Source organism: Canis lupus, chromosome 15, assembly GCF_011100685.1.
Source record: "Canis lupus familiaris isolate Mischka breed German Shepherd chromosome 15, alternate assembly UU_Cfam_GSD_1.0, whole genome shotgun sequence".
Taxonomy (NCBI): domain Eukaryota; kingdom Metazoa; phylum Chordata; class Mammalia; order Carnivora; family Canidae; genus Canis; species Canis lupus.
In genome coordinates this window covers 37,048,708-37,057,947 of record NC_049236.1, presented here as the reverse complement: position 1 = coordinate 37,057,947, position 9,240 = coordinate 37,048,708, and the positions used below count along the sequence as shown (strand labels likewise).

At 40.1% G+C, this 9,240-nt stretch overlaps 1 long non-coding RNA gene across 3 annotated transcripts in view; it reads left to right on the top strand.

Annotated features, from left to right (window-relative positions):
- The first annotated feature begins 217 nt into the window (after positions 1 to 217).
- Positions 218 to 9,240, top strand: part of LOC111090052 — an 85,366-nt gene continuing 76,343 nt past the window's right edge. For all 3 annotated transcript variants that reach the window (XR_005370591.1, XR_005370589.1, XR_005370590.1), the window contains exon 1: positions 218 to 364. This is a non-coding gene — a long non-coding RNA (uncharacterized LOC111090052). The remainder of the gene's footprint in view (positions 365 to 9,240) is intronic.

Below are 9,240 nucleotides of genomic sequence, written 5' to 3'. Positions count from 1 at the left end.
TTAACAAACTATGGTCCAAAAAAAAAAAAAAAAAACTATGGTCCACAAACAAAATCCTGCTTACAGCTTTTGTTTATAAATAAAGTTTTATTGGAACACAACCACACTCATTCATTTACACATGGCCTATGACTGCCTTCACAGCATAATGCTGAGTAGTTGTCACGGAGACTGTATAGCCCACAAAGCCTGAAATATTTACTATCTGGCTCTTTACAAAGCAATGTGCTGACCATTGTACTGGGAGGCTGGGAGGGCAAAGTCATTTGGAATTGGTTGGTTGGCTTTATGTATGTCAACAGAACAGAGAACTATGTGACCAGAAAAAGGGACCAGGGTTGCTGTCTGAAGGGAAGAAAACTTTGTAAGATTTTATTTATTTGAAAGAGAGAGAGAGTGTGTGTGTGTATGTGTGTGCATGTGTAAACAGGGAGGGGTAGGGGGGAGAGGGAGAAAGAATCTGAAGCAGACTCTGCACTGAGCATGGAGCCTGATGAGGGGCTTGATCTCAGTACAGAAAGATTGTGAGGCTCAATCTCACAATCATGAGATCATGATCTGAACTGAAATCAGATGCTTAACTGACTGAGCCACCCAGGCACCCCCTGAAAGGAAGTTAACTTAAAATACCTTTGGTGGATACAATCTGCAAGAGGACTTAGTCTTTGAGTATGTGTGGGTTGGGGATGAGGAACAGCACAGGTGCTCAAGTGAAGAACTGTAGAAGTTGAAAGAGGTGAAAGTATAGTCAGAGGATGTCAGTGAAAAATCGAGAGAGACAGAGAGAGAGAGAGAACACAAATAGAGATGGAAAGCTTAGATGCTCAGGCTCAAGCTCCAGAGGTATTTGAGGGAGAAAGAGAAGGTACAGAGGGGTTGTTAGAGAAGTAACATGCAGCCTGTTTGAGGCCACTCCTCAGAGGCCCAGTCATTATGGGCAACTTCTGTGTGTTCCTATTCCATCTCAGTTGCTGCATGGGGTCCTCACAGGGCTTGCAAATTAGTGAAGGATAAAGGTGCAGCTCATAGTACCAGAAGCAGTCCTGTGGCTAAGCAGCCACCTTGGAATCTGACCATTCAGGGGGGCCTTCAGCAATCGTCATAGAGAGAGGTGGGCTCCGTGTGGCACTACATAATTTGGAGAAGTAAGCACTATCCTGAAAGGGGTCTCTGGGAATTTCACATATTGAGACAGAGTAGTGCTCCAGAAGTGATTAAAATGAAAGGAAGGAGATGAAATGAGAGCCGGAAGGCATCAATGGGTCTCATGTTGCTTTCTGAAAGATGGGTGCTGTAGCCAAAAACCCTTTTCATCACACGGAGATGATGGTGCGGCTCTAGCAGCACTCTTTGTAAGTGGACTTAACCCACAGTGAGCAGCTTCCATTCTCTCCAACTACCAGGAGATTTTTCTTAGCTGCATTTTGGATAAACAGAAAGGAATGCCAAGTCTACTGAAAACCACTGTAAATGCTACCTACATGGTGCCTGTGGCTACTTTATGCAAGGGTTATGAGAGAATGACCAGAATAAAAATACTCTGTGGCCTTTCTCAGCAGCAAACATGCAGTGTGATTGAGTAAGCACAGAAGAAAAAGCAAGAGCCCTTCCTGAGTGGAAAGAGCACAACAAAAGATAGTTATTAAATCAATCAACTAACTTGGGCTCACAGGAGAACCTGTTGCTGCAACTGCATGAGCTCTCCCAGAAAAAAATGAGAGGTCAGGTCAGACACTTAGTGTAGTATTATATAAGCTGAAGAAGCAAAAAGAATCCTATAAGCCCCAAACTTAGAGGAACGTTGAGATTTCTTTATCTTCTGGCTACATTTTCATCACCCCTGAAGACTTGCAACTCAAACCTGGAGAAGTGATTTTGATTTTGGGGGGGGGGGGTCCCTTTTTCCATCTATAAAAATGGGGATGATAAATATTATGAGTTGCTCCTCAAAGAGCTCAGCCTACTGCTATCAAAATATCACTCTTGTGGAAACTCAACACATAGAAACAGAGTTTTAGCAATTTTCTCCATCTCTAAGGAGCACTTTGGGAACCACAGAGAAGCAAGACTTGGATGCTCAAGATCCTGCAGAGTGACATCTCTGTAGGCTTCGTTACTCTATGTAGCACTTCCTAGCAAAGCAAGATGTATGTGGGGAAGGCTGGTGGCCACAGAGAGAGTAATACTTACAGGGTACTGGTTAAGAGCATGGACTCTGGAGCCAGACCACCTAGATCAGGACCCCAGCTCCTTCACTGTCTATTGGGTGATTTTTTATAAATCTGTCAACCTCTCTGATTTCAGTTTCCTCACTTGTACAGATAATAACTGTACACATTTTAGGAGGTTATAGTAAAAACTAAAACAATGAATATAAAGTACTTAGTACAGTGCCTGAAACACAGGAAGCAATCTAAAATGTTAGCTTTGATGTTATTACAGTTTGATATTAATGAAGGCTCAAGGAACATGCCATGGGAAGGAAATTTATAGAAGCACTGGCCTTATTTGAAATCAGAAAGTCAACTAAAATATTTCTGGAAAAATGCCAAAATTATCTCACAACTATTAATTGCTTATTACTGCCATGAAGCAGGTATGCTAAAGATAACTGAAGCTCATACACTATTGTTTAATTCCATTTCACCTGCCATTTCCAGGCTCTCCCCTATATTCCAACAAGCTTTGTGGGAAATACAAATATGCAGGCCTATGCTTCTCCCTTGGTTTCTAATCTTCTTAAGGCTATGAAGCAAAACAAAAAGAGGAAACAACAAATACTTAATGGTCTGAGTAATGGTATATCTACACCCAGGAGTGGGGGATTAGATTAAAAGATCCCCCACCCATAGAAATATCTGGGCTTGAATCACCTGGGATAGGAAGCCTGGAACCCAGAAAGAGCTGTGAGGACAGAGGGGTTCAGAAAGAACATGCCAAGGACAGTGTCAAGTTTTCTGAGCATCAGGGACCAGCTCCGGGTTGAAGACCAAAGTTCATCAGCCATTGGAGGTTCAGAGATTATATGAGGCCATAAAATGGAATCACGAAACTCACTGAGTAAGGAATAGAGGGGAGAAAAGAAAGGAACACACTGGCAAAGATCATCCTCAAAAACACATCTCAGCCGAGAAACGAACGTAAGGAACTCTGTTCCAAGCAAGGGATCCAACACCCCTTTGGCTTCAAGATGCTACCAAGAAGTAAACCAGTAAAGAAACAGAAGCCCCAGCTTATGTTGTTTAACAACACCTCCCAAGTACTATTCAAACACAGCCTTTGTTTTCTGTTGCAGTTATTTGACAAAGTTAAATACCATTTTCAAGACAATGAAAAAATAAAAATATTAGAAACCTTCCAAAAACAAAATTATATGGCCCATTCTCTAGATTTAGCAAACATCTTTCTTCCTACCATGTTGTCCTTTATTAAAATCTAATACTAATGTGGGGTTAATGTGACAGCCCTGAGTACACAGATGAAGTTATAAAGGAAATAAGCTTTTATTACTTTTCCAAAGACAAAGCAATAACTTAGAATAACAGAATGATGTTAAACTTTCTACCGCTTTCCACCCTCAAATTTTCCCCTTTTTTTCCATATCACAGGGAAATTTTCTTTAAAAAAAAAAAACATTAAAACTCCATTTATGAGTCTACAATAGAGCAATAAGTAAGAATAATATCATATGTTTCTAACAACATCTTCTAGGGGCAGGGCAAACTGTCTTTGAAATTAGCCCTCAAATTTAACTCTGTTTCTTATTTTCAAGTATACTAGGCTAACTGCCACTGTATTGTTACACAGTACTTCTCCCTTACACCGATTCCCCATAGCCAATTAACCACCAGATTCTTTTTTTTTTTTTTAACTTCCTGAAAATTTATCAACTTTGTCATTTTCTTTCAGTACTCCTCATACTTCAGATGCTGTCAATCTTCTCAAATGAATAATCCTAGCTCAGGGGACTGGGATCCTTATAAACTGTATGTCTAATTTCTTCCTTTCCGTGCTCAAAAAAGTCAACAACTTCCCATCACCTACAGAATCACGTCCCCACTCTTTGGCATGCCCCACTTATATGTCCATCTAACTCTGTCTTCCATCTCCCCACCCATCTCCTCCTTCCCTACTTCCCATGTGTGCACACATGCACACAAACACACACACACACATCTCTAGCATAGCCACCACCCACCACCATCATTTAACTCTTACAGTTCTAGAAGACCTGTGGTTCTCTAATACCCCTCCCCATGCTATTGTAAGCTCACTTTTCACATTCCATGTCTCAATTATGCTTCCTTCTTGCTTGTTGCATTTAACAACCCACTAATATAGCTCTTATCATACCAGATCTTATTCCATAAGCTTTATGAGTATTAACTCATTCAATCATTACAACCCTGTGAGGCAGATACTATTATTCTCCTCATTTTACAGATGATGAAACCCTGGCACAGACCAGTTAAAAGACTTGCCCAAAGCCACACAGCAAGTATATAGGTAGAGGAAGGAAAGAAGCAAGGTCCAAACTCAGGCAGTCCAGCTCCATGGATGTGCCCTTCATCACACATGCACTGCCTCCTTCTGCTTCTTTAGTTCCTTGCTCTGTATCATCTCCTCTGCAAAGCCCTGACTACCGATCACAATTTCACATCAGCCCCTCCATGAGTCTCATGAAGAGTCTTATTATATGATAACTATCACAACTTTTCTTCTCATTTTCGACCATAAGTTGCCAGAAGGCAGATGCTATCATTCATCATGGCATTTCAGCACAGGTGCTCAATACCTGTTTGACGAATGACCCAATAAGGATGACAGATAGCCTTATTACCTGTTCCACAGTTGGTATAAGGAGAAATTCAAAGAAAGTGGAAGCTAAGGATTATGTGGTTCTTTCAACATTTCACGTTTGCAGCTAACATTATATCTAAGCCATAAATTGTAGGAAACACTTGCATGCATGCCTCTACCCCAATTCTCAGTTACACAGATCAGCCAGGTCTGATAGAATGTTCTCAGACACTAGCTATGCTCTATGTCTGTACTGTCCCACATGTTGAGCACTTGGCTAGAGAGACTGAGAAACTGAATTTTTTATTTTACTTTATTTTAAATTTAAGTAGTCACATGTAGCTGGTAGCTAACATATTGTATAGTGTATGTCTGGACCATTTGCAAATCATCAAGTGGCAGGGAACAGAGCAGTGAGAGGAATAGAAAGTGAGAAGCAGGAAGAAATGCAAAGAACACATGGTGCTGGTATAACGAACCTGTCTGGTGTGACTGGGATTGTGGAGTTTCGTGGGACTTTCAAGACCAAAAATGTGACAGTCCCAGGCAAACTAGAACCACTGATCGGCCTACTCAGTGCCTAGAAGGACCTAAAAGTAGATTCCATGCAGGAACTTAAGAAACTGAAGCAGGAAATGGAGTAGGAGAAACATTAAGCTTGGGACAAGGTGAAGATAAAAACATATGATGGGCTGGAAGAAGGTCATTGTCTTGGAAGCCATACCCTCTTCAGATTTCCATGTATCTACATTAGTCTAACATCCAGGTTCTAGTGTAGAGATTTCAAACAAATGTGTATAGTTGGCTTTTGCTTTTTTATACCTGCTGTTTTTCAAATATATGTGCTTTATTTTATTCATCTGTCTCTTACTGGGGAAATCAAGACAGCAACTATTCAACTGTCTTTGATCTGTCATTTACATTTCCATTCTCATCCCATAATCTGTTAATCTTTCCAGTATCTCAGTGCAGGGCTGAATTAAATTCCCATATTGAATCCCAACATGTAAGGCATTTCTTTGTGAGCAGCTCAATATGATGTTCTTCTAAATGACATTTAAAATGTTCGGCTTGGTAATGGGATGATAAAGAAGAGCACCCGATGATAGTACACATCGGTAAAAAGAACATTTTTTTTTATTAGTCAGAAACCAAAAAGATAGAACAAGATAATTAAAAAAGAAAAAGTTTATTCCTGCCTGAGTGCCACAAGAGTATTATGACTCAAAATGTAATAGTTACTGAATTCCTGCAGGAATCTAACTTCTTAAAAAGACATCAGACATCAAAGTCTGAGTCATGCCACATTAACCACCAATGGCCAAAGAAAAGTTTGAATGCCACTGGAAAAGTTAAATATTAGACTTCCCTGAAACATTTAAAGTCAGAGAAGTAGGTATTGCAGTTGTCATACCAACTTGTGTGCATTCTTTATAGGCTTCCAGGCAGATCTTTGCACCCCCTTCCGTTGCCATGGTGACCCAAATAAATTCTCTCCTGAGATTCATTTCTCTCAGATGCCAATGCATCAGGTCAAGCAGGCAGGCAGGCTAGCAAATAACGCACTGGCCCTAAACATTCTCACACTCTCCAGGCAGCCATAAAGAGCTTTCCTCTACACTGCACACCCTATCTCAACATTTTCAAGACTATAATTCCATTACATTGAGAAAAAAATTATCCCAAGCTTTGGTACTTCTTTTATTTGTCTAACTAACAAGATGAATCCCTGCACAAGGCAAAGAGTAAGAAGCTGAACATCAGAAATTCTCCTAACATCCACTTCATCACCCTTATGTTCCCCCAGTAAGACTTGAATGATGGTTCTCAGTAAAATAAAGATAAATCCAAGGACTTTTACTGTCTGACCTCCGTATAATACTAGTAGATATGGTATTTAGTACTTAGAATTAGGGACTGGGGAGACTGAGATATTACTCAAAAAAAAAAATTCACGAAGAAAGGCATTTGGTGCATAGAAAACATGCAGACATAATTCTGGAGGAGAAAGCCTTAAATCCTTTTTGTCATTAGAGATGTTACAGTTGAAGCCTCTAGTGTTTGTCCTCTTGTACCCCCCCACACACGTTAAATATGTATTGTCTATAGTGCAAATACTTCTATAGAGCAGCCTAACAAGCAGCATTTCACAGTGACAATATGTATGTAACAGGAAGCAAAGAGATGCTACCTACATTCCCTAAAAATCCAAGTCGATTAATTTTACCCAAAGGTGTATAACATTTTGTCCCCAAAACTAATACAAGGCACATAATAAGAAAGGGTGAGTTGGGCATTCTTCTCTGGGGCTGCTTGTAATAATAGCTCATCTGTATTAATACTTTCCCTCTGACCTTTAGTAATATCACCACAACCCTATAATAGTTGTTACCCCACTCTGAGCAACAGAGGGATAAATTAACTTGTCAAAAGTCACACAGCCAAGATATGGGAGTTTAAATCTTAGCTCAAGTGTCTGGGCTTGTTACCCCCTTGCTGTACTGCCCTGAGGGTCCCCAATGCACTTGGATGAATCAAACTTTGACTAGAGACTTTCTACCTCCAAATGCCTCCATCTCACTATCTGTTCTCCACCTCTCAACATACATGTGCTCACTCTCTCTTTCTCTGTCTCTCCCCACCTTCTGTCTCTCTTCTTTTCACAATGCTCCTAGATCAGAGTATCATTGTCCAGATATATTTTCTGGGAAGCTTAGTACTGCTAGAACAGGGTGTTACTCCTCTACCAACTTTGTGGTCCAGGACAGAGATGAAACTCTCAGGAGCCAGAGACTAGAGGCCAGAGGAAGTTTACACTGAGCCTGCGGAGCAGCCAAAGTTGGAAGATAGAGGTGATGAGACCAGAAAGGAAGCACATTACTTTCCATTTCTATGTCATGGTTTCCCCTGTAGAAAAAAAAAAAAAAAAAGAGCGGATTGGCTGCTCCCATACTTGTATATAGAGGCTAGCCAGACTATGAGGAGCAGATGATTCAACCAGAGGGCTGGGTAAACGAGAATGGAAAGCTTTGAGCAAATAACAAGTGCAATGGGTTAGAGATTCAAAGAAAAAGAATGGGAATGAAGAGGAGAGAGGGAGCAGGCTAAAATATAACTGGGCCCTTTTATGTCTGCCCCACACATGCTCTGAGCCCCTGTGGTGAACTCCACCAGGGTCTCCTGTCCTCCCTTGCTCATCCAGCTCCTGAGCACTTGCCTCTCTCCTTCCTCTCCACTACAGGTTGAAACCAAGGTTGGTATTTTGAGGGTCAGCATGGGTATTTCTCAGTGACTTCTGAATACTATTAACCTTTTCTTATAAACCAGTGTCTTTCTCTTATTAGGAACTCAAAACTATATATACTGGAGATTCTTTGGCCTTGAAATGCCAGTTGGATTTCTTAATGGCCATCAGTGCAAACGGGACTAACATGAAGAAATCTGCCTTAAAGGCAGCTAACTTTTGGAGGGGAATACATCCACTCTACATATCAAGGGATACCTGTTTTTGACATCAAAAGAGTTATGAACATTCATATTTCTCTCCAAAGGACAGCTAGGAATCTTATAAGCAGAGTCCTAGCATGACTCACTTGTTAGCGTTTGCTGCCCAGGGGCACAAAATGTCTCATCAACAAGACTTGGGGTTTTGGATAACTGCCTCTTAAGTGGATTCAGCTCTTAACCTGGATTGCATATTTTCCTCCTTCATTACAAATGATTTAATTTCTCAAGAATTAAATTATCTTTAAAGTTCTTCTAAATTAAATGAAGAGTAAATAAAAAGATCTTTGACAAAAAAAAAAACTGAGTAATTTTATTAGGAATATGATAAATGTGATGGGTTGCAGTAGCCTGAAAATCCCATTATATGCAATTAAGGAGCTACATTAATGTAATTGCAGACTTCCTAGCATTTTAGCCCAGCACATACAGTATTTACAGATAATTGCATAGTAAGGGGGAAAATGCAAGCTGTGAGTCTAGCATGCACGTGACTCATGTTGTCAAATTAAAACCTGGTTGGGTTTCTCCTTGAGTTATTATCTCTAAAAAGCTTAATTTTTATCTTTTCAAGATGGGAAAATGCACAGGCATGCAAATGAAATGTTTCCTGTTAAAAACCACACAAAGTGCAGTGAAATTACAGACACTATTAAAATAAAGTAATAATCACTTGGATAATACTCCAAATTTGTAATTCTTTGACTAGACCTTCACTGAACAAAGAATTCTAAGGCAAATTAATATTGCAAACAGTGTGCAAGGATAGGTAACTTACTTTTATGCTTATGGGACCTCCTATGCACATAAAATGATGCTAAAGTTACAAAAGAGCCAATGAGTGACAAGAAAATACCATAGAAAAAGTGCTCACCTAGGCTGGAAGAAATCTGAGTTCATATCCTACGCTGTTGACAATAAATTACATAGTCTTGA